The sequence below is a fragment of the Mauremys reevesii genome, linkage group 3 (assembly GCF_016161935.1).
Source record: "Mauremys reevesii isolate NIE-2019 linkage group 3, ASM1616193v1, whole genome shotgun sequence".
Lineage (NCBI taxonomy): Eukaryota > Metazoa > Chordata > Testudines > Geoemydidae > Mauremys > Mauremys reevesii.
The window spans coordinates 123,373,895-123,397,824 of record NC_052625.1 but is presented as its reverse complement, the minus strand read 5'-3'; the positions used below and the strand labels follow the sequence as shown (position 1 = coordinate 123,397,824).

The 23,930-nt window shown below is 45.9% G+C and overlaps 1 protein-coding gene across 2 annotated transcripts in view; it reads right to left on the bottom strand.

Annotated features, from left to right (window-relative positions):
* The window catches only part of HS3ST5 (heparan sulfate-glucosamine 3-sulfotransferase 5), a 269,519-nt gene extending 246,245 nt beyond the window's left edge, over positions 1 to 23,274 (bottom strand). For both annotated transcript variants that reach the window (XR_005596388.1, XM_039531219.1), the window contains exon 1: positions 23,166 to 23,274. The gene's annotated coding sequence lies outside the window, so the exon portion shown is untranslated. The remainder of the gene's footprint in view (positions 1 to 23,165) is intronic.
* Positions 23,275 to 23,930: the final 656 nt, after the last annotated feature.

The window sequence follows — 23,930 nt, the reverse complement described above, 5'->3', positions numbered from 1 at the left end:
GCCATGCTATGCATAATTTTATATACCATCTGTTTTACATGTCATATTCCATATGTAGAATGCGTAACCTGAATACAATATTTTGATGGTTTTGAGCTACTATGGATGGTTTTGTTCTTAAATTGATGGGTTATGAGTTAAGAACTATATTCTTCTATTTCTAAGAATTTGCTCTACAGACTAAGATATGACACCATACAATTGATTTTAAAATATAAACATGACAAGAAGTCAGAAAAAAGTCAAGGGTCTGTTTGCTGGAATCCTGGTGAGAATGTTTACAGTCTAATTATATGAGCCCAGTAATCTGTCAGTATCATTGGTATGATAAACACACTGGAAGATTACAAGACTTTATAAATATGTTTCAAATTAACATACTTTAGAGTACATTTTCAGAAGCCTAAGTGAAAAATTTAGACAAGAATGATATCTGGATCAAGCAACACTTTTTCCTCAGCAGATTATACTGACAAGAAGGTTAAAAGTGATTAAAAGGAGGTTCAAATGTAGATTCTTCATTTGCTAATTTCCTTTCCCACTCCCTACAACCTCTGATCTAGGAACCCCTGTCCCCCCCAACCCTGCTCCCCAAATCATGCACACTTCATTTATAGATAAATGCCAACAATGAGTATACACTTTCTAATTTCAGAATACACAAATGTTTCAAGTATCACTTGGATTTCTTAATGTATATGTGAGCAGTCATTGGGACAAAATCTAAAAAGGTGTACAGCACTGCATAGCTGACAGCTTACAGGGCTTATGCTAAAATTTGTGCAAATAAATGTCCTTGTTTTCAGAGTTGCGGAATGTCCACAACTCCAGATGAAGTCAACAGGACCTGCAGTTGCTTAGCGGCTTTGGAGAAAAAAATCAGGCCAAAGTTTTTAATATGGAAAAATATTCATTATCTAAATGAAAAGTATAATAGTAAAAATAGCTTATTATGATGCCTGTCAGTAACTACTAGATTAAGACAAGAAAAACCTCAACAAAATTCTGTCTGAGCCCCAAATTTATAGTACCTGATTTAAAACAATTTAAATTCAGGATGTTACAGTAAAGTTAGGGATAGAAACTGCAGTGTGACATTTAAGTCTGACCCTTCTCCTCGTAATATGAAGGTTGCAAGAGAAAAGAGAAAGTGATAAAAAGAAAAGCATTTATCTGCTTTAAAGCTTTGTTTCCCCCCCCCCCCACCCCTCAGCTCTAATAGGAACATCTGTCCATAAATAAATATTATGGACACATTCAATTTAACAGCAATTCTTCTGGAAGCATAGAAAAATTCTGTCAGCTAGGTCCAGTACCTTGAATTGCATGTACAGCATATATTAACTTGACTTTTTTATTATTATTATTATTCTTTGCTATGAAGCATCCTAGTTCTAACAATTAAATATCTGTAGGCATATTGGATTACCACCATGACCCTAATGGTAGTTAGATATTTGTATAAGGATATTAAGTGTTTTGGAGTTCTTTTAACACTTGTAGAAAAGTTAGTAAGGTCACTATTTATAGAGCTTACGCAAATTATTCTTTTGGATGAGAATTGACAAATACACCTATAAAGTACAAATAACATTCTATCCTTTTAGAGTAGGTGGAGAGGATAAAAAAGTAGTCAGAATATGCAAATGAGAGGGTTTTTTCTTAAAAGGTTTATTAAAGATTTGGGGTCCCATTAATATATTGAACTGCTTCTAACCCTGATACTCCACTATGCAGACAACATTCTATGAGCTAAAACTTCCATCTACTATTTTCTGCATAAAATATGCTTTGTAATCTATATGATGTTCATTTTAAATTACTAAAATGCATTTTTCTTTGTGTGTATGTTGTGCAGGAGTTCTTAAAATGGAAGAAGAAATAAAAATTATACAACATGTACTATGTTTTCCCAAGGGGAAGGGGGAAACTGTTCATGAATTGAATATGATGCAACACCTTTCCTTAGGGATATTACATTTCTCTTGTTAATCTCCTGTTCCCGCTGCTTACTCCTAGGGGCTGATCCATAGGCTACTGAAGTCAATGGGAGCCTTTGCATTGAGCTCAGTGGGCTTTGGATCAGGCCCCTCTCTGGTTAACAGCTTTATAGTAGGGGAGGGGCAGGGGAAAGTAGAGCACCAGAAAAAACAACAACACGTTATTCTGACCCCTTGGATATTTTGTGGAAGTCTGTGTATTATGACTCAGTCTTCCTTTTGTTAGCAAACATTTGAAGAGAAGACAATCGTTTAGATTTTTCTTCGCTCAGTCCGAATGGAAATCTACAAGATAATTCTGACACAATGCAGCTAAAAATCTCTTTGGTAACAGCTATTCTTATCTTCTTAGAATGAACTTCTTTCACTAATCTCTGCTGCTGTACCTCTTTCCGCCTGCTCTCTCTGATCCTTTTCCTTTGAACAGTATTCAGTATGAGCCCTACCCTTCTTTCACTGAAGTCAATGGGAGTTTTGACATTGACTTCAGTGGGAGCAGGATCAGACCCAGCATTTCAAATAAACGGAGACAAGATATGCTCGTCAGAGTGCTGCTTCTAAAACCAGGAGAAATGTTGAAATCGTGTAGCAAAAATCCATTTAAAAGTCTCCAGCAATCACCAGCTTTATCTGTTTCCCACTGCTTTGCCTGATTTGTGGGAAAGAACAAACAACCCCCTTGCTCTAGAGAGTCTGACATCTGACAGCCGGAGGTACCAGCCATCTGAGAGGAGTCACCAGGCACAAATCTCTAGTTCAATGCAGCCATGCACTAATTTTATATCAACCATTTTGCAAATATTAAGCCTCCCCTACGGGAACAATATTTTGCAGCCAGAACCCGCTATGAAGCACATGATGAAGAGAGATGGGCTGGCAGGAAGAAGGGATAGTAGTTGATGAACTCCGTAGGCGGCTTCCCTGGACAAGAGCTGAATTGCCCGTGGTGGTAGTGGGGAAGACCCAAGCTGGGACCCAGGCGACAGGAGGCGCGATACCACCTACCCCATTAGCGGAGCTCTCCCACCGCAGGTTACAGCAGCTGGCGGGAGAACAGACCCTCTCACTCCTCTTCTACAGACCTGAATCGCATCATCACTAAATAGGGGTCACTCTAACAGTAACGTATAAACGACAAGCCTCTGGCAGCCAGATATGGGCTAATTCCTAACAGCAACTCCGGCGTGCGCTCAGCAATACAGAACCCCGTGCCCAGCAGCTCCAGCCTTATCCCCAGCAAGGCACAGAACCAACCCTTCAGCAATGCACGGAACCAACCCCATCCCCCTGATGCACAGGACCATGCCCACAACTGTACCAAAGCAATGCACAGAACCAACCCCTCCAAAAAAACTGCACCTCGGCCAACTCCCACGGTACCCAGAACAAGCCAGGGAAGCCCCTCGGCAATGAACGGAGTAGCCCCCACACTGCACTCACTGTGGCGTGGCAGGTAGGACGCTCACAGAAACCCCAAAGTGTCCCCAAAGAAATGCACAACCCCCAGCGCAGGAGCCCCAGCAATGCACAGGAAAACCCTCCTACTGTACCCGGAGCGAGATCACAGCGATCCAGCCCAGCGGCTGAAAGTCCTTCTCTACGGCTTCACCTTAGCATCACATCAGCCGCCTCCTCGCCCCTCCGCCTTGCCGCGCGTGCGGGAAGCCCGGGCACCGCTCTCGCCAGCCCTGCAGCTGATGGCACGGGCAGACTTCCCGACTGTCACCACCACTTACCGGGCATCCTGAGCAGCAGGAGGGGTGAGGCGGGGGCAGCGGGTCGGGTTCCGCCGTGCAGCAGCCAGGGCACACAGGGCGGCTCAGCCCCGCGCCGGAGACCCTAGCGTGAGTGGCTCTGCTGCGTGCGGGAGAGCGAGACACTCACGCACTGCAGGAGACGGGGAGAAGTCGCGGAGTTCAGGACGCGTTTTCTGCACATCCCAGAGAGGCTGGGGCCAGGTGCAGCAGGGCGCGCTCCCGCGGCGCGGGCACAGCAGCAGCAGCAGCCCCAGTCCCTGCACTGCCAGTCCCCTGTGCCCGGGAGCGGCAGCAGCAGATGCCCCCCCCCGCCCCCCAGTCTCTCGCACACAAACTCTCTCGCGCTCCCCAGCTGCGAGCCAGGAATCGTTTCCCACAGAAGAGCCCCTCTCCCCGGCCTTCCCCGGCTGCTGCTGCTGCGGGAGGCCGGAGGAGCAGAGCAGGTCCGGCCTCGGTGGCTGCGAGGGAGACACGGCGCCGCTCCCGCTCCCGCTCCCGGAGCGCCCCGCAGCTGCTGCCGCCGCCGGTGGATGTGCCCAGCTGCGCGCGAGAGTGGCTCTGGCTGGAGCACGGAGCAGCCCCCCGCCCCCCGCCGGCCACCGCCGCGCGGGCTGGGAAGCGCAGCGCAGGTGCCCCCCGCGCAGACACGCAGCCTAAGGGCAGCAGGGTCCCCCTGAGCAGCGGGCCGACACCGCGGGGCCCCGGCCTGGCTCAGCCACGCACGGGGCAGCAGGTGGCAGGTGCAAGCAAGCCCCGGGGACCCGAGCGGGGCGGGGAGCGCGGCTCAGCAGGCGGGAAGCAGCGGCCGGGGCGCTGCTGCTTGCTTCTCCGAACTCGTGTCGGATATTTCCGCCGCGGAGTAAGGAAGCAGCAGTGGCATCGCCGAGGCAGCTTTGCAACACCTGATTTGATGCCCGCACCGTCCCCCTCACCCCCAGCTCACCTTCTTCCCAAACGGAATGATCGGCTCAGCAGTTAGGTGCCATGGTTTACTTACTGGCACATGAAAATATTTCCCCCATGGTGGGGGGAATTGTTTAAAAACCCCAGACACCCCAGTTCTCAGGAGAGGAAAAAATAGCCACCGTCAAGTTGTTTCCTTGTTGATTTGCATTTTAAGCTCGACTGCTGCTGCCTGTCCTATTATGGAGTCTCACTAGTGTTCCCCAGCGGACATACGAGGATGGAGAGAGACAGCTAGACCTGGGCTAACGAGTTTTCGCTAGAAGACCTGCTCGAAAGGTGTCCCACTCCCACCGTTGAGATTGGGAAGGGGTTGGGCTTTTGAATGCAAGTTTCAGAGTGAATTGCTGAGCTTTTTTTCTTTAAATACTACAACATTTAGGAGCTTCAAGTATTGTCTCTGAATGTACACCTTTTCGTTTTAGTCATTGAGGGAAGGTGAAGGGAACTAGGGTAAACTGGATAATTGCAAATGAGAAGTTGGAACTAGCCTTAATAAGACCACTTTCCAGGTATGAACTGGTTCATACATGTGAGCAGGCTGGTGGCCAATCACTTCACTGAGGAAAGGATTGGGCCCAAAGTATCTCAAGTAGAGGAAAATACCAACTGAGGGCCTGATTCTTCCTGGTCCTTTACTTGTATAGTTATTTGCACCAGTACAAAGTGAGCGTAAAATGCTACCAGTCTGCTACAATGCAAATATATTTGCCATTCATAGTGACATGAGTCCCAGAGTATGAAGAACGATAAATGCAAAACAGCAAGAGGCTGCTACCATTCAGATTTATAACAATTTATATCCACTTTACACAAGCGTAAGACTACACAAGGCACTGGGCACAAGAGAATCAGGAGCCTGCTATTTTTCATTCCTTACCCATTCTACTATAGGACTCAAATGTTCACCATGAATGACTGAAAAAGCTGCAGGATTTCTGGGGAAAATTGTATAAAAATCCAATTTCTATTTACCAACAACTCCTTCAATGCTGAAAGTTAAACAAAATTATGTTGTTAAATGTATTGAGCAGGAGGAAGTGTGGCTGTTTGCCAAATCTATGATCCATTGACCTCTTTAGCTCATTGTTGGCAGGCAACAATAGCACACAATCAAATTCTTATATTTTAAAGTTGGGGGGGGGGGTTTCATAAACTAAAATCCACTCACAACAGATTAAGAGAAGCCTTTAACAATACAAGCAATAAGGAAGGAATACACTATTTTTCTGAAGAAGTGATGCTAGTAGTTTGCACTGTTTCCCAGGGATAAAAAAATATTGCTTGTCCAATATGATAATATATTCAGCAAAGGTGAATGACAGTGTATGAAAAATTCATACTTTACATCAAACCTTTTAACTAATTTAATATTCAGCACTAACTTATATTTATGTTATCAGTTTTATTTGTAGTTTTCTTTATACACAGAAATGAAATGAAGTCCAACGTGATAGAAAACATTTTGCTAATTAAAATATGCAAATAGAACATGTATCTATTTTTCCCTCACTACCTTTTTTATTCCATATCTATTATATTGCGCACAGAGAATGTTATGTATATACTTCAAAGATTTTCTCCCCCTGAATAAGTAAGAATAATCAGTACTAGAAGTGCAGCACTCAACACAAAAGTAACAAATTTGGTGCCTGGACTTAAGGAAAAATCATTGATAGGGATACAGGTAGAAGTTGTGTCTTATAAAAGTAAGTCTTTTAAAAGCAAATATAGAAACACTATAAGCTTCCTTTGTTTTGTTTAGTTTGCTTTGTGTTATAGGAGCAGTCATTTGAGATACTATGTCTCCATCCAAACATGTCTGTCATAGACTGAAGTGTCCATTCTAACAGGCAAATTCCATCTCTCTCAGTGGAGACAGCTGGAGTCTTTTCTGAACATTTGATCAAATCCTAAGAGAGGTGCTTTTCCCAGGCTTAGCCATGTACTGCCAAACCCCTCCCACTACTCAGCAGGTGCTACAGATGTGTGAATAATCTTCCTCCCTTACAGGACCCTCAGGATTGCATTTAAGTAAAACATGAGAAAAAAATATGAGCAAGAACATTGAACACTGCAGAGTGTTACCAGATTTGCCCATTATTTGAGGTACACTCATTTATTAGGGTTACTCTTCTGGGGGGAAGGGTCTGTAATTCTATCAATGTACTGCTTGTGTCACTTGTGTTTTCATACAGAGCTCTACTTCTCCCTTCTGCAAGTTCCCTCCCAATGGAGCTATCCTGCAGGACCTAGGTTCCCCAGGGCTGGGTTCCTCCAGCCCCAGAATCACTCAAACACACACACACACACACACACAGCGTGTCTGAGTGGACAGGGTCAATCAGCACGCCCAAGCTGTCACCCTTATACTCAGCAGGCTGGGTCAAATAGCACTTCCCACCTGCCATCCTGATATGCCATGGGCACCACACTGGAATAGAGAACACCTGAGCAGGCTGTGTCAAGCACTTCCAAGCTGCCACCCTGGACTCAGAAGACTGGGTCAAGCAGAAAACTCCTATGCCACAGGTTCAACATGTCCCTATCCCCACTTTCACGTTATAATTGTTCTGGTAGTAACCCACTTGATGAGCAAACTCCACAGGATTTTTGGGCGCTACAGGGATCTTTAGCTTAGGTAAGAGGAGCGTTGCTGCAGAGCAAATGGGTAAGCCAAAAAACACAAGAGAAAGGGAGGGAGGGAAGCAACCAGCTTAACCATTAAAAAGTTATTTATTGCCAGGTAACCACAAAAGGAGAAACAAAAAAGTTACAATATTAAATCTAGCTTAAATTTGATTACAAAAGTCAGGTTTAGAAAACTATATCTGATCACCCAAGTCAGGGTTAGAAAGCTATACAGGTCTGTCGTATCTTACGCTGGGGTTACGTTCCGCGGTCAGCGTGTAAAGCGAAAACTGCGTATAGTCAAAGTGACCCTTGAAAATCCCTTAAATCACCCATAAAGTACAATTTTGTGTATACAACCTATACAGTACTATGTATTGTATACAGCAATGTACAGTAAATAAAGACTACATATGCAAGATATAATTTTACAGTATTTTTAACATAACAGACAATGAAAGAATAAAAAATGTAAACAGTACAGTACTGTAAACCTGAACAGTCACCAGTCATCCTGGATATTCTTGCAAGTCTTGTACTGTACACATTCCAATGATTAGTCTTCCTCTTCCCCTGACAACACTATTATTGAGTCATCAGGCCTTGATGTCAATCCAGGAGACGAAGAGCCAGGCTTGAGTGACGGAGAGCGAGTCGTAGACAAAGTGGTTGGCTCTGGTTCAGCCCGAGAATTTGATTGTGTAGGCTCTGCTACTGGTGGTGGTTTTTTCTTTAAAAACATGGTGATTGGCAACTGTCGCTGGTGTCTCTTGAGCTCCTCAAACATTTCTTGGTATGGTCTCAATCATCCATAATACTACGTATGATTTTGAGGCTTCATTCCATAGAGGGATCATATTCAGAAGTTAAATCATTCAAGTGTTTCACTTGAAACACTTCAGAAAATTTATGAAGATTCCAAGTTGCTGGCTCTTCCTGTTCGTCATCATCTTCGTCTTCTGTAGATGATTTTATCAGTTCCTTTAACTCTTCGTTAGTCAATGTTTCTCTATGGCCCTCAATTAATTCCTCAATTTCTTTCTTCGAGGATGTTGACGAAGCCATCACCATCCACTTGCCTGGCCACCTGAACAATGAGTTGCACTTCTTTATCAATGGTCAGGAAACACTTAAAATCACTCACACAGTCTTCCCATAGGTTTCGCCAACATGCATTGACTGTTTCAGGCTTGATTGCATTCATTGCCTGTTTAATATTAGTGATGCAATCAGCAATGTTGAAGGACTTCCAACACTATCACATTAACATTGGGATCAGCATCCATAGCAAGAAGGATCCGTGAGACTGTAAGCCTCGTGTACGTGGCTTTGAAACAGCTAATGATGCATTGGTCGAGAGGTTGGAGGTGGTATTTGGGGGCGGGGGGAGAAAAACGACTTCAACGTCATTATGCGCAAACCGGAGTGCAGCAGGGTGGCCAGGAGCATTGTCTACGATCAGCAACACTTTAAAGTCAAGTCCTTTTTCTTCAAGGTACTGCTTGACCTCCAGAATGAAACACTTGTGGAACCAATCCAGAAATAATGCTGCCATCACTCAAGCCTTTTTATTTGATTGCCAGAACACAGGCAGGACATTTTTCTTCTTGCCTTATAGGGCACGGGGATTTGCAGCCCTGTAGAGCAAGCCCAGCTTTATTAAATGCCCAGCCGCATTGCCACAAAGCAACAGAGTCACACGGTCTTTAGCTGCTTTGAAGCCAGGGGCTTGTCTTTGATTTCAAAATGTAAGTGCGGGTGGGCATTTTTTTCCAGAAGAGCCCAGTCTCGTCAGCATTAAAAACTTGTTCTGGAAGATAGCCCTTTTCTTCTATGACTTTCTTTAATTGTTCGGGGTAGGCTTTTGCTGCATCCTCATTGGCAGATGCAGCTTCACCAGTAGTCTGCACGTTTTTGAGGTTGAAGTGGTTCCTAAAACTGTTAAGCCAACCTTGACTGGCTTTGAATTCCTTCTTATCAGAAGGCTGTTCCTCTTCGGCGGGAGGTTTGAACAGCGAATAGATGCTAAGAGCCTTTTCTCGCAACATGTTGCCATTGACAGGCACATGTTTATGGTTCATGTCTTCCAGCCATAAGTTTAATGCCTTTTCAGTCTTCACTAAAGTCTTATCATGCACTTGGCTCGTCACCTTAGCAGTTACTGGAGCACTTGATACCACGGCTTGACGAATTTCTGTCTCTCGAAACTTGATGGCACAGATGCTAGATTCATTGTGGCCGTATTTACGTGCCACGTTGGCAATGGACATACCGTCTCTCAATAAGTCCAACACAGCCAGTTTTTCCTCCAGCGTTGGAACACATTGCTGTTTCTTTAGTTGAGCACCAGATGAAGTAGGTGCCTTGCGTTTAGGGGCCATGTTATACAGTACGAAAGATATGTACTGTCTCTTTAAACGGTACAGGCACAGTAGAGTCTCACTCAGCCCAGCGAGATGCACACAGTATGAGAGGCACAGAGGGACTGAGTACTGTAGAGGGAACAGCAGATTCGCTTCTCCCATCTCACACTCACTCCGGGGCAGACACACTTAAAACTTTTTTTTTGCCAACCCTCCAGGGTTATTATAGGGGAGAACCTTATCAGAGGCCTAAAGACATGCTGTTGCTGTCAAGTCCCCCCAAAAAATATTTTAGTGGGAACAGCAGATTCATGTCTCATGCTGGTGGAATCACTTTTTTTTTTCCTTTCTCCCGACCGCACAAAGCTGAAATCGCGCATGTTAAATGCGCGTAAGATGTAACAAACCTGTACCTAGAGTAGAAAAAAAAAAGAAGAGAAAGTTGGGTTCTCACAACCCTGTGAAGCTTGAGCCGGTCAGGGTTCCCAGGTGGTGGTGGTAGCTGAGGGTCCAGAGTGCTGGAGACAGGTAGAGCCCTGAGCACTGTCAGGAGAAGATGAAGTCCCAGGGGAACTGATGCAGATTTTGGATCCAGGCATCAGAACACTTACTTGAGCGTGGGTAGGGGCTTTTTGTAGAGAAACAACAATGGTTAAAGGGACAACACTAGATTTGTTTATGGGTAAACTGATGGCTCAAGGGAGTATACCAAAGTTGTTTTGTTCAGGCTAGACAATAGGAACTGATCATTCCTGGCTATGGGCGGTGTTCCTTCAAGGGAGCTGCCTAATTGCATTGTGAGTGTCATAGGTTTCTCCCCAACTTGGAGCTTTTGGGTTCACAAGATGGGGACCTGCATGGACTCCTCTAAACTAAAATCCTAGTTTAGATCTGGTTCTCGCTGCCACCAGTTACGTTTTAAGTGAGTAACACACTGCCTGTTCCCCCAAACTTTCCCTGGGAAACCCAGATTCAATCTCCCTGAATCTCAACACAAAGGGAAACAGCCCACTTCCCCCCTCCCTCTCTCCTAGCCACTCTGGAGAGATACACACCGATTCAACTTTGTGAATCAACCTCAGGAGGAACTCACTCTTCCCCCCTCCCCTTCCCTTGAATCTCCACACGAGAAGGAATTAACCAAGTCCAAAGAAAAGAAAAGAATTTATTAAAAAGAACAAAAAAGAAAGTACACTATCTCTGTATTACCAGGATGCAAAAATACAGGGTTTAACTTATAAAAACTGGAGAGACTTCCCCTTCCTCCTCCTCAGAATAATCAGAGTAACAGCAAACAGAAATAAAGAATTTCCTTCAGCAAACACACAATTGCAAATGTAGAAATCAAATTATAAGACTAATTCGCCTTTCTAATACTCACTATACTGGATAGTAGGAAATACTCCAGGAGAACTTGGAGACATGTCTGGCCTCTCTTAGATCCAAAGAGAGCACACAGAGCAAACAAGGAACACAGACAAAGGCTTCCCTGGGCAGAGATTTGAAATTATCCTGTCCCTTGATTGGTCCTCTGGTCAGGTGTTTCTCGGGTTACTGAGCTTGTTAACCCTTTCCAGGTAAAAGAGACCTTAACCCTGATCTGTTTATTTATGACAGTGAGCTTCAGTATTTTGGATACCAATAAAGGATTTTTACTAGAATTGATCTGATAACTACTGAGCTGGGTGTGTGCAGGTGTGGGTTCATTAACATCTTGAGCAGAGATCCCCCATCATGCAATGCTTCCCTGCTTTTCTGGTCCCAGGGTTCAGTGTAGTTCTTGCCTTGGAATCCCTGTTCTCCATTCTGTATGTTAATAGAGACGCCTCCCTGTCCCATCTTTGATGCAAATGAGGCTAGGGGAGTTGCCTTAATCCTGTCACTCTTGTCCGGACAGGCTTAAGTGTGTCTCTCCCTGCCTTTTCATTGCTTTTTGTAAGTCTTTCTTCTGATTGGTTTTGGTTCAAGCAGAGGCTGGGAGGGCGGGGAGGGGGAAGAGGGTGTCCTTCGTGAGTCAGACAGGCTGAATACTTCACCCTGGTTCCCCAAGAACACAGAGCTGACAGGTAACAGGAGGCATGACAATGACGACATCCATCAAAATCTCTGGGATGTCTGCCTGCAAAAGTATTTTCTAGTTTTGGAAAATTCTTAGGGACATGTCTTCACTCCTTGACCTGCCATTCCCTAACACCTTTCCAAAAGGATTAATGCAGCTTTAAAACTGCAATTAACTTGGTGGCCTTTGCCCAGAGGGAGAGATGGACCAAAGTCCATGGATGGCCAGTGATCTGATTTGCATAAGTTTCTTGTGTCAGAGCACAGTTCTACGGGGTCCAGGTACTATACTGAATGTCCTCAGGATCGCTCAAACTAGTGAAAAAGCTGGAACAAAAACAGGAATAAGGATGCATCTTATCCCTATGCAACATCAGTCCAGGATTTAGCCTTCAATTTGAAAGACAACTCTAAATACGAATGGGAGTTTTACTGACATTATATTGCAATTAGAGAGGAAAGGAAAGAACCCGGGAATGCAACAGAGTAGAAATAGTGCACACATCTGCAAGAATGGCTATAAATTGTTTTGACTCTACTGACAGGAAGCCTAAGAAAACCACAAAGCTTCTACAAAGATTAAGATGGTCACATGGCTCAGGCACTGTTATTGTTTATTATTTGTACTAGAGTAGCACCTTGAGTCCAGAGTTTATTTGTGCTAGACATTGCATAAAAGAGATGGTGGTCCTTGCCTGGGAGATTTTATAGTCCATTTACATGATAGACTGGGGCCTGGTCTACACTAGGACTTTAATTCGAATTTATCAGCGTTAATTCGAACTAACCGCTCAACCGTCCACACCAGGAAGCCATTTAATTCGAACTAGAGGGCTCTTTAGTTCGAATTTGGTACTCCACCCCGGCAGGTGGAGTAACGCGCTTGGTGTGGATGCTAATCGAACTTAGCAGCGAGCTATCCCACAGTTCACCACTCTGTTGACGCTCTGGACAGCATTCCGAGCTTGGATTCTCTGGCCAGCCACACAGGAAATGACCATTTGAATTCATTTTCCTGTCTGGGCGGTTTGAATCTGACGCTCTGGTTGCACATCGCACCTGCAACGATGCAGAGCTCTCCAGCAGAGGAGTCCGGGCAATCCCAGAATAGAAAGAGGTCCCCAGCATGGAGTGACCGGGAAGTCCAGGATCTGATCGCTGTGTGGGGCGAGGAGTCTGTGCTCGGAGCTGCGCTCCAACAAGCGGAACGCGAAGACCTTCGAGAAGGTCTCTAAAGCCATGAAAGACAAAGGATACAGCCGGGATGCGATGCAGTGCCGCGTGAAAGTGAAGGACCTAAGACAAGGGTATCAAAAGTCAGAGCGGCAAACGGACGCCCGGAGCCCAGCCCCAGACATGCTGCTTCTACGAGGCACTGCATGCCATTCTAGGTGGGTCTGCCACCAGTGCCCCACCAGTGACGGTGGACTCCGAGGACGGAATAGTGTACTGGGACAGTTCCTCCCTGTTCGCCGATGGGGAAGATGAGGAAGGGTCTTTAGAGGACGGCGCAGGCGACATCGAACCCACTCCCGCTTTCCCTGACAGCCAGGATCTCTTCATCACCCTCACAGAGATCCCCTACCAACCGAACCAGGACTCGGAATCAGGGAAGGATCAGGCGTAAGTGCTACAAACAGGGAAACATTTATTTTTTAAGAAACAGGGATTTATATAAAAATAGAAATACTATATAAACATTTTTAAATATGAAACTAAACAAACAGCAGGTCTACACAAACAGCAATGGAGCAATAGTCCTCTGGGGATATTTCAAAAAGCTCTCAGAGAGCAGCTGGAAAAGCCTCAGCAAGAGGTTTCTTGGGAGAGGTGCTTTATTGGGTGCTCCGTTGAAGCACACTCTTCCGCGCCATGCCATCCTCAGGTAGAGGGGGACCATCGCCTCTACGAGCATGGCAGCGTAGGGTCCTGGTCTGTGCAGGGCTTCTATTAACATCCGCTCTCTGTGTGTGCCTGACACGCCTCAGGGTGATGTCGTTGTGGAAGTGCTGCATCTAATTAGTGGAATTAGTGTACTGTTACTATTGTGCATGGTAGACTTTTACTTTGCATAAGAATGACCTCGCTTAACAGAGTTTTACTTTGCATAAGAATGACCTCGCTTAACAGCCACGTGTTGCAGGCCTCAGAGGAAAAGCATACAGGGTCTTTGGCGGTCACTGGCGGGAGATGCCGCATAACGCTCATCTTTTCTGCTTTGCACATTGCCTCCAGCAGGAGAGCACAGCTAAGCACTATCTGATAAGCAGTCTGTACTGTAAGGCTTACCAGGACTTTGTGCAAGAGGGATGCAGCTGTCTCTCTCGCCGCTATCCAGTGCAATCGCGCCAATGAGAGCGTATTCAAATCTCGGACTAGTTCCGAGATCTCCTGAGACTTGGTTCCCTGTTTGGTCTTCTTAACTGAAAATGACTAGACTGTGTTTACTGTTGGCAAACATGTATTTGTTCAAGGAAATCACCTACTTTTTCGCATCACACAGCTTCGCTCCTTCACGGACTGCCCCGCCATCCTCGCAGAGGCTGGCTCAGATTAGACGAAAGAAAAGACAAGGGACGACATGTTCCAGGAACTGATGGCCAGCTCCAGAGCGGAGGCGGCAGAGCAGAGACAGTCGAGGAGAGCCTGTGTCAGCAGCATCGCACACACCTGGAACGGGAGGATAGGTGGCGGCAGGAAGACCAGCAGGCGACTCAAACGCTGCTTGGTCTAATGAGGAGCAAACGGACACGCTCCGGCGCCTTGTAGATGTTCTGCAAGACCACAGGCAGGAGGAGAGAGCCCCCTGCAGTGCATCTGCAACCGCCTCCAACGCCAAGAAGTCCTGTCCCCTCACCCAAAGTGACAAGAAGGAGGGGCGGTAGGGGCCGTGAGAACTGTCACTGCACCGCAGCAGAGCGCTAATGTACAAGACACCTCTCGCGCTGTAAATTTGTAGAAGTTCTTCCCTTACAGGATCACCCAGTCCCAAATCCAAGTTTCAACCCCCCACTGTGTATAACATTATTAAAAGCGGTTTGCTGTTACTCTCTGTTTCTCGTGTCAGAAGACTTTGTGTGTGGGGGGGGATTTTTAATTACAGTGCATAGCCCACATTACCAGGGTACAGACTTGGGGGCAGGGTCAACTGCAGGGCACACACAGACTGCAGTCACTAGGCACCAGGGACAGTCTGTGTGGTGTATGCTGCCCCGGGTCTTTCCTTGATGTGTAGGGTCCTGGTGCCTGACATCCCCGAATGTAAAGGCAAGCTTCCCTTCACATGCATTTGGACCGTAGTCACGATCCTCCCCGGTGCCCCGAGCCCCAAAAAGAGACCTCATCCAGGGGCAGATACTCACCCTTCCCCCACACCCCTCACCCCTTCCAACGCCCAAACCCACAGCCGTCATGGTAACCCCTATCCAAGGACGGCACCCTCGCCTTCCTGCAAACCCACCCATCAGTGCACACCTTAACCAGCACAGAATGCTTCCATGTTTCAACGAAGAAACAGAAATGCAAAGTCAACGAAAGATTTATTATTAATTACTAAAACATGTCCTTAGTTTTAAAACGTCCTTGGGAAGTGGGGAAAACTTGGTTTATGATCAGGCTCTCTTAAAATCAAGTGGACAGTCACAGGTTACCCTGCTCTGCGAGGAAACTCGCTTTCAAAGCCTCCCTGATGCATATCGCTTCCGCTGGGATATTCTCTCAGCACGGGTGTCTGGCTGATCATAAACAGCAGCCAGGCGATTTGCCTCAACCTCCAAAGGTCTCGCCCTTGCTCTCACAGAGATTGTGGAGCACACAGCAAGCAACAATAACTACGGGATATTCTTTTCGCTGATGTCCGAGCGAGTCAGTAAGGTCCGCCATCTCCCTTGAGACGTCAGCACACTCCACCACCATTCTGCACTTGCTCAGCCGGTAGTTGAAGAGTTCCTTTTCAGTGTCCAAGGCGCCTGTATAGGGCTTCATGAGCCAGGGCATTAGCGGGTAGGCCGGGTCCCCGAGGATCACTGTAGGCATCTGCACATCCCCAACCGTTATTTTGTGGTCCGGGAAGAAAGTGCCTGCCTGGAGGCGTCTAAACAGACCAGAGTTCCTGAACACTGAACCTTGCCCGCCCACCCGACGTTGATGTTGGTAAAACGTCCCCTATGGTCCACCACAGCTTGCAGCACCATTGAAAAGTAGCCCTTTCGGTTAATGTACTCGCTGGCCTGGTGGGCTGGTGCCAGGATAGGGATGTGAGTCCCATCTATAGCCCCACCGCAGTTTGGGAATCCCATCGTGGCGGCCATCTATGATGACCTGGACATTTCCGACAGTCACTACCTTTGAGAGCAGTTGCTCAACGATTGCGTGGGCTACTTGAATGACAGCAATCCCCACGGTAGATTTGCCCACGCCAAAGTGGTTCGCTACTGACCGGTAGCTGTCTGGTGTGGCAAGTTTCCAGAGGGCTATGGCCACTCGCTTCTGCACAGTCAGGGCTGCTCGCATCCTTGTGTCCTGGCGCTTCAGGGCAGGGGACAGCAAGTCACACAGTTCAAGGAAAGTGTCCTTCGCATCCTGAAGTTTCGCAGCCACTCTGTGTCATCCCAGACCTGCAGCACTATGCGGTCCCACCAGTCTGTGCTTGTTTCCGGCCCAGAATCGCCGTTCCACACCATGAACTTGACCCATTGCCACCATGATCTCCACTGCCCGGCGTGCTTTCTGAGAGGTCTGCGCCACTCTCCTCACCGTGCTGCCGGAGCCTCCTCGCCCGGTTTCTCAGCATCTGACTGTGGAAGAGGTGGACGATAACGTGCGAGGAGTTGACAACGGCCATAAGTGCAGCGATGATCGCAGCGGGCTCCATGCTCGCAGTGCTGTGGCGTCCGCACTGTAACCGACCAGAGAAGGGCGCGAACAGATTTCAAGGAAGAGAGGGAGGCGGGATTGACGGTTCAATGACGACACATTTTTCCCAGCATGCATTGGGGAAATCCCAATGGGCAGCGAACTGTGGGATAGCTTCCCACAGTGCACCGGCTGGCCCGTGAATGTGGAAGTTCGAATTTGTGTATTTAGTATGGATACACAAATTCGACTTATTAAGGTCGAATCCACAAATTCGACTTAAGTAGATTCGAAATAGTCCTGTAGTGTAGACAAGCCCTGGGATTCAGGAGAACTGAATTCAGTTATGGCTCTGTCCTGGTCAAACCAGGACGTGTCACAGGGGAGACTCCCTCACCCTAGATTTCTCTTTGAAAGCAGTGCTCTCGCACTCTTATGTATGTTTACAGTGTACTTTATTTACAAAGTCTTATGCAAGCTTCATGTCCCCTCAACATAAGGCTTTCCCCAAGCTTCAGTGTACCTCCTTGCCACAGGGTGGGGAGCAAATGGGAAGGAGAAAAAGGTCCAACCTCTGAGATCCTAAGCCTCTTTGTCCTTCCTCTCTCCCATTTAACAGTCCCCAGCTGACAAGCTGAATCCACTTGTTAATTGGTTAACTACCCAGTCTTATTTCCCAGTTTGACCAATGCTTACAAAGCCTTAGGGTACTCCCATTATCATACACCTCCTCCCTTTTTCTCCTGTTTTGCTTCCTTCCAGGACCTTTTCTCTCCTGCTTTGCATGGTGTCTTTCCTCTAGGGACTGCCATCCCCTTCCACTAGCAAGGTGTCTTTAAACTGGCTCTCTAAAATCCCTGTTGGAGCCTTCATCGAAATGCACCATTTGGTGGAAAATGGAGGAGGGGATAACTCCCACATTTGTTTCTGCCCACCTATCTTCACACCAGGGCAACCTTTTACATGATTGGACTTCTTCCATGCCTTTAGTCTCTCTTTCTACTATCTCACTCAGGTGACCTTGGATTTCAGTACACTGTTATCCTTGCTCTGGCTCTCTCAACTTTTTTACATACCTTCTTCGCCTTCCTCCTCTGTCAAAGCTTATTCTACTTCTGCCCCCTTTTCCATTTCCCTATACCTTTGGGTTCTTTGTCTCTTGTCTAGTCTGTCCCATTTCTCCCTTTTCTAACCCCCCTTTGACTCTAGGTCTTTTTCCTTGTGGCCTCATCTGCTCTGGTCCTTCCCTCTCTAGAGGTTTGGTTCGGTGGCCATTTCTCAGTATCCTCAAACGAAAAAGGCTCCAATCCATCAGTTAATACAGGTTGGGGCAATGACCTGACTACCTCAACCCACTTTTACCAAGTGTTCCCCAAATTTCTAGAAGCACCTGGGCCACTGGGAAGATTTTTCTTTCCCCATGGATATGCCTTAGCCTTAGTCTTGACACACAACTCTGTCTTGCCCCACTGTAGTAGGGCTTCACCCAGTCTCAATCAATGACAGCCCACGGTAGAGTCAACAAAGGCACATCCCTTGTTTCCACCCAACCTTCAGAGACCAAGCTTGTCTGCTTTAACTGCTTCCCAAAGGTTTTTGTCCACCCACAGACCTCAGCAAGATTACAGCCCATATAAGGACAATCTCTTTTCAGATGTTCTAAGCACCCACACTGATGAGCTATTTGACAGTTCATGCAGCAATAATAATAGACAAAGCAATGGGACACTTAAGTAGGCATGGCATACCAGATTGTGTCATCTCAGATAATGGAATTTGCACACTTTGCCAAAGATTGGGAATTAAACCATATCACAGCCCCCACCTACAAGAGGTCAATCCAATGGCAAAGCTAAATCAGCCATTATTAAACAAAAAAACCAAACACATGGCAAGCCATCCTACTGTGGAGAAATACACCCACCACCACCACCACTAAAGGCCTGACCAGCAGCCCTGTGCAGCCTCTAATGTTCAGACACTCACACATGGGTTCAACCAATGTGCTATTAAAACCTGAAGTAGTGAAAGGAATCACAGATCAATTAGAAAGGTGCAACAAAGCTACAACCAACGATGGCAGACAGTCCAAAGACTACCCAGATACACTTTACTGGCTATCCAGGTTGTGTGATTATTTCTTCAAGATAAATCCTATACTTGGAAAGGGGCAACATGATGGAGCAGATAAACCTCCTCTCCCATACTGTTGTGGTTGATGGACCTACACATCTCCAGCACCATAAATTAATTCATTCAAATACAATATCTTACACCCAATGGAAACCCAGTGCAGGGTGAGGAACTGCAAGATCCCTCTGAATAAGGATCAATGGAATGCAATGAATTCACTCCTTAACACATATGACCGACATGGAACCAATAGAACATGTCACCCAACAATGGGAAAGGAAAGCAAAACCAAGACCAATAATAAGCCAAACAGTAGCCTTTCCTGGCACCATGAAAGAACACTTGCACATGAAAGGACATCAAACCATCATCCAGATGCAAACTTAGTCAACAATAAATCATTGACCCTCCCAAACTACAACAATTTATGTAACAACAGTTGATAAGTACTGTTCTAGTACTGTGCTGTGACATTACAGAACCACATTTTGTTACTCAGGTATACTGTCTTAAACAAACATAATAAAGGGGATGTTATGAGCAACAGCTTCTCACCCACAAGAGGGAGCTGCAGCTAGAACCTCCAAGGGCCTGAGCTATGCAATATCTTGAACAATAGGATATAGAACAGTTAGCACCAGGTCACAGGCAGGTCACAGTGACAAGGAAGCAATCAGTGCTGCAGCCCTGTTTGTAATGTCACATATGAAAGATATGTTATTGAAAAGCCTCAGGGATTTCTGTGTCTTATTGACAAACTAAAACAGCACCAAAACTCTACTAACCTTGGGACACTCTGCAACAACTGTTCCAAAATAATGGAGTCCATGATCTCCCACAACTCTTTGCATCTGAGCTCAGCCACCTAGTGGCTCAGTGTGATAACTTTTGTGCAAAGGCCCTAACTCATGCCCCTCCAACCACCTTGATGCTTGAATTTTTTTTCCTATTGTTCTATGACAGACACATCTGATCTAAAATGGCTGTCACTATGGGATCAATCCATGGCTTGTTCATCGCTCAGTGCCATACAAGCAGCTTAAGCTTCTCCTGAGATAAAGGGGGGAAAAATCAGAGGGCCCATACCCTCTTTTCAAGCCATCCTCTCAAACATCAACAAAAGAGCATCAGGGTCATCTGTCAGGCCCATTTTGCCCAGCACACCCCAGTTATGACTTCTTATCAAGGAGAAGCGGATGAGTCCCATGGGCAGTTGCTGCACCTGGCCTGCAATAAATTGCTGTAGGCATTGTTGTTCTTTTTGCCAGGATAACAAGGATTGGCTGTGTGTGTGCAGTGTCTGTCATATCTCCTGGAGGGCTTTTCTATAACTCCTTTTTCTGCTCAACCACCCAGCACAGGAGTTCTTCCATATTGTTCAGTCCACCAGATCATGTCAGCAGCTCCCCTCTCTGATCATTTGCCTACACTGGAATGGGAAATCCCAGCTGAGACCCCACATGTCACAGGGTAGGCTCTCACCCTGGATTTCTCTTTGCAAGCAGTCCTCCCACACATGTAAATTCACCTCAATGTACTATATTTACAGTATCTTATGCAGGCTTCATGTCCCACCACCTTAAGGCTTTTCCCAAGGTCTAATGTACCTCCTCAGCACAGAGTGATGAAGGAGAGGGGTCTTACTTGTCTTATATCCTGAGCTTCTTTGCCCTTCCCTCCAGCCTTCCACTTCTCCCTTCCTGTCTCCCATTTAAAAGCTCCCAGCTGACAAGCTGAATCCCCCTGTTAGCTGGGTAATACCCCAGTTTGTAAGTGTGTTCCAGTGGGCCAAAGTGCATAGAGTAGAGAGTCATCCTTAGGCTGCTCTCACTGATTGCACATGTGCAGTCATGCCTAGTGGCAGGAGCTGGAGTCATAGTAGAGGAACAGCCTTGAAGGTCAGCTGGCATCAGGTTGGAGAAAAGCTAGGAACAAGGAAGGCACAGGAGAGATCACAGCTGTAGGTGTGTGAGTTGAGCAGCCAGAGATCAGTTTTTATTGTTGGGTCTAAAAAGAGGCTCGCTGATTTCCTCAGCCAATCAGACCAACTGGTCAGTTAGGTGGCTCCGCTGTGCTCATAGGCTTCCCAGAGACACATTCCTGACACTACCACAGATTTCTCATGTGATCTTGAGTAAGTCACTTATTCTCACTATGCCTCAGTTCCCCTTCTGTGAAAGGGGGCTAAAAAGCCAGTCTAACCCCCCGCCCCCTGCATCTGTTTTCTTTTTTTGAATTTAAGGTCTAGTCATATGGGGACTATCTTTTACTATGTGTTAGTACAACAGCCAGCACAATGGGGCCTCAGTCTCAGTTGTGGCCTCCAGTTGCAAACATAACACAATAAATAAATATTCTACATTACTGTAGTGTACAGATAGAAGTAGGATCAAGGTCCAGGGAGAGCATTAGTTGGTTAAAGGTGGGACATTTGGTTGAATGGTAGACAGTTGGGATGTGATAATAGGTGCAAATCTTCATTGGGAGAAAGTTACCTTGTTATCTATTGATCTTTCCAGAGAAAAACAGCCATTAGTAATAAAGGAAGGAAGAGCTTGTAGTTTATAGAAATACATCACACCATTTTCAAATGGACACTAGCAAATTTCACTTGGCTGATTTCTTTATCATAAGACCTTAAATAAGTCATGAGTATTTCTGCACTTGAAGAGGCTTCAAGTCAGTTGACTTTCCTCCTGTACTCTGGCATCCTTGTTTACTGGTAGAAGTGTAACCCACACACCTCCTGGGTTTGGTGTTCTGTCCTATCTAGTGGCACCGAGACCACTTAGAGAGAGAGTTAAATGAGTCTGCTCTACAGCCTTAGCTAACAGACAGCTTTTAGCTCATGCTATAGAGCCGGGGTCGGCAACCTTTCAGAAGTGGTGTGCCAAGTCTTCATTTATTCACTCTAATTTAAGGTTTCGCGTGCCAGTAATACATTTTAATGTTTTTAAAAGGTCTCTTTCTATAAGTCTATAATATATATAACTAAATTATTGTTGTATGTAAAGTAAATAAGGTTTTTAAAGTGTTTAAGAAGCTTCATTTAAAATTAAATTAAAATGCAGAGCCCCCCAGACTGGTGGCCAGGACCCAGGCAGTATGAGTGCCACTGAAAATCAGCTCATGCGCCACCTTTGTCACACATGCCATAAGTTGCCTACCCCCGCTATAGCGGCTCATACACTAAACTCCAGAGGTCCCCGGTTCAATCCTGCCTGCTGACGACTGGGGTCTGTCAGCATTACAGAAGCAAGTGTTCTGTATGGCATCACATTGTTACTTGGTAATGCAAGATTGTGATGGCAGATAAAGAATCTGAATAGCTAGTGACATCTGGTAAAACAAAAAATAGCTGGTATTTGGTAGCCTTTGATTGTTTTAAGAAAATAAAATGTTGAATTTTAAGTTTTCCTCTGAATATCTTCATATTGGAGCATTCCATTTTATAAAGATTTGTACTGGTTACTCATTTCTAACCATTTCACCTAAAAATCTTGCACCCCCCACACAAATACTACATGCCTATAGAATTTTTTTTGTTTAAAGTAACTATATTTAAAACCACGTATTTTGATAATGTCTGCAACAAAGCTATCTTGGCTTACAAACACATTGGCTCTTTCAAGCTAAGAAGGGTTGAGCTGTATTTGATAGGAGAGTCAGGAAATGGGGCTGGTCACTAAGCAGTTGCTACTGTTGCCTCTGAAACAGTAAGGAACTGTCCCCCTCCCCCATGGTGAGAAGACAGGCACACAGTTACCTGAATAATGGCATCTGGGGTGAAATTGAAGTCATTATGGCCCAGAACCACAAAGGGACTTAGGCACTGACACACTGAATATTGTAACACCTAACTTTTTAGGCACCTAGAAAAAAAATCAGACACAATGTGATCTACAAAGCCTGAGTTAGGCACCTAAGCTTCCTATACAAAGCATGGAAAGAGATAGATGCCTAAGAATGTAATCCACAAAAGCCAGCATGCAAGATGGCTCCCCATCTGAGCTAGTCAATAGGAGCTGCTGCCAAAAGGGATGTGGCCTAAGCCCCATCCTTCTCACAGAGTTAGCACTTAAGTGCCAGCTACAGGGAGGAGCCTAATTCTGCTTAGCAATCCACAACCAGAAAGCCTCTCCTGGAACTAGTGCTAAGATGCCTAAATCAGGTTTTGGCTCACACCACACAGAATAGCCCCAGGAGAAGTGGTGCCATATATGTAACTTTTAGCACAGGAGTTAGAGAACTCACTTACAATGCAGGAGACCCAGGTTCAATTCCCACCTGCACTTCTCACCAGCTCTAAAGTATGCACTAACACACCCAGTTTCTTTCAAGGAGAAATATTTTCTTTATAAAAAACAAGTAAACATACACAAAAAAAGTCTTAACTCAGTCCTTACTTTCAGGCTCCAGCTTTATCCGTCTAAGGAGCCTCTAGTAGGCTTCCAGTTCTGCTCCTTCTATGGGGCAACAGCCTCAGGGCCATCTCCTTGAGCACCTTGCCCCTTGTGACCCACTGCAGAAGTTAGCTCTACTCCTATTGGGCTTTCCCTCCCCAGCACACAGCCTATCTCAATCAATTCCTCCTCTAGCTGCCCACTCACAGCCCATTCTAGGCCCAGGTGCAGCCCAGTCCGATTTAATTGGCTGTATTGGACTCATCTGCTGTGGTCCAGGGGTGATGGGTTTGTGTATCCACAGGGAGCAGCTACCCTGTGACATGTCCTTTGCTTGTGGAAGAGCAAGGATTTAAATAAACATCTCTCTCTTGGGAAAGTGTGTTAACCGTGGCACTATGGGATTTTCTGATATAGCATTCCTTCAGTCTCTCCTGTTGAAGCTGTTCCACTGTGGATAAATAATTAAATAGCAATTGTAGGAGGGAGATTGGACCCTGGGTCTCCCAATAGGTGCCCTAACCACAAAGGTACAGAATCATTCTCACTCATACACTCTTTCTTTCTGGCCCAATGACTTTAAGTATTTAATCCAAAGTGGAATCACTTCCGTAGGAGAGATTGAGGGACTCCCCTACCTACAACATGGTTCTGTTGTTGGTGCATGCTCATGAGAGGTGAGAGACCCCTGTTCAAATTCCCATCAGGCGGGGGGAGAATTGAACCTGGGTTTGCAACCCAGTGAGTACTCTAATCAGTGGTTTTAAA